Raw genomic sequence first — 2,420 nt, forward strand, 5'->3', positions numbered from 1 at the left:
AGATGACCTTCACCTCAATGGTGGCTGTCTTTTTACCAGCTAACACCACATCACTGTTTCAGCCAGTGGACCAAGGAACCATAACCTCCTCTAAGGCTTACCATTGACGCTGGACCTTCTCACGAGCGGTCAGGGCTACTCAAGAGGGATGTAATGGCCTTAAAGGAGGTCTGGAGGAATGACCACATCAGCAATAGCACCAAAAACATTCATGGGAGGAAGCGAAGGATACCAACGTCAAAGGAGTCTGGAAGAAATTGTGCCCCCAATTCGCGCATGGATTTACAGAGTTTAGAGAGGAGGACATCACCAAAGCCAGGCAAGCTGTGGTTGATATGGGTTAAACATCAATGAAGATGATGTCTTGGACTTGCTTGAATCTCATGCCGTAGAACTGACCAATGAGAACCTTATGGAACTGGAGCAGCAGATGATAACGTTTGAGGAAGGAGGCCGAGACCTAGAAACGCCAGCACCCAAGGAGGTTTTGACAAAGGAGTTATTTGAAGCCTTTCATCTCATTGAAGTAGGAATGGCAAAGATAAACGCAGAGATGTTCACCAGAGTTTACCGGATAGTTACCGACAGCCTCAGCTGCTACAAGACCATTCGTAATGAGAAAGAAAAAGACGCTCTGTTCGAACTGCCCTTGATGTTTACTTTCAGAAACTGACTTCAGCAACGGGCCCACCCCCCCCAATACTACACCCATCATCCAATCAATCAGTCATAAAGTCATCCAGCATGTAAACAGACCCTTCGGTCCAACCAGTCCATGCTGAACATAATCCCAAACTAACCCAGTCCTACCTGCCAGCTCCTGGCCTAGATCCTTCCAAACATTTCCTGTTCATGTATCCATCCAAATGTCTTTCAAACATTGCAATTGTACCCACGGCTGAAATATTAGTAAACTTCAGCCAAAGGTGATGAGTTGATGATTCATCTTGACCTCCTTCTGAGATCCCCAGCTTAATTCCACGTTTTTCATCTTAATTGTAATTCCGGTATGCAAGACATTGACTGGAACGAAGGTAAGTGTTCCACCTTTCATCATCATCTTTTCTATCTCAGTAGTTTAAGTTGAATGTTTTAGGGAAAATATATACTGAGACAAACACTTGACTAATGTTTGGGCGGCACGGTGGCTCAGTGGTCAGCACTGCTGCCTCACAGCACCACTGCCTCACAGCACCAGGGACCCGGGTTCAATTCCCGCCTCAGGCAACTGTCTGTGTGGAGTTTGCACATTCTCCCGGGTCTGCGTGGGATTCCTCCTACAGTCCAAAGATGTGCAGGTTACGGTGAATTGGCCACAGTGGTAGGTGCGTTAGTCAGAGGGAAATATGGGGGTGTGGACTTGTTGGGCTGAAGGGCCTGTTTCCACACTGTAGAGAATCTAATCTAATTGATGCTAGATGTGAACCGTACATACTGTTCCAACTTCCAAACAGCCTTAAGAACAGAACTTGTTTGTACACCAGATACTTCCTGAACCTGTTGGGACTATAACCTGGTGCTGTGTGACTGCTGACTCTGTCCACCCCAGTCCAGCAGCTCCACACCCTCATTATTGTAATCACCCAGCTCAGAGCACTGAGCAGTTTCCTTACCTCCTGTCTCCTCTTCAACAGGGTAGAAAAAAGGTTGAATTTAACAAAGAAAAAGTGTTTTATGCAGCAGACTGTGTGCGGCTCTCGGTGATAACAAAGGGAGCCAGGTTCCTTTAGTTAATAAATTATTTTTATTGTACTTAAAAAAACTTAAGCAAAGATGAAAAGTTTATTAACAGAATATTTAAAGTGCACAACTACCCTTCTTGATAAACACGCGCACGCACATACACCTCTCCAAATTCTGAAAAGATGCTGTAATGTTTCATCTTAAAAAATACTTTGGCTAAGCAACATTGGGGGGTGGGGGGGGGGGACAAAAAAGAAAAGAAATCCTTTGCCACTTGACTTGGGGCCGCGGTCGGTCACTTTGGGTCTCTCTGATTTCTCTCGACGGACTGTGCCAGACCTGCTGAGCTTTTCCAGCGACTTTGTCACTTCCCAAACTTCGTTAAGGCCTCTTCCTGGATCCGTTACGACCGGCTGAGATCGCTTTCACTGGAGACAGTGGCGTCAGTTCAGACTTTGCTGGAAGCACCCCCAGCATCCTGCAGTGATGAGGTCTTTCGGTTTCAGATTGTTCAGAGGGGAAGGTGGTTTCAGGGAGAGGGAGAGTACAGGATGTTGACCTGGAGGTAGATTCTCTCTCTCTCTCTGTGTTCTACGGTCAGAAACCAGGTCTTGGCTCCCCCCCCCCCCCCGCAAGAGTATTGTAAGGAATGCGACTGGAGACACCAAACCTCCTCTTCACAGACGCAACATGCCATAGCCAGCATCTTCCACTTGGGGTTGGGATCAATGTCCAGC

This window comes from Chiloscyllium plagiosum, unplaced genomic scaffold (assembly GCF_004010195.1).
Source record: "Chiloscyllium plagiosum isolate BGI_BamShark_2017 unplaced genomic scaffold, ASM401019v2 scaf_15402, whole genome shotgun sequence".
Taxonomy (NCBI): domain Eukaryota; kingdom Metazoa; phylum Chordata; class Chondrichthyes; order Orectolobiformes; family Hemiscylliidae; genus Chiloscyllium; species Chiloscyllium plagiosum.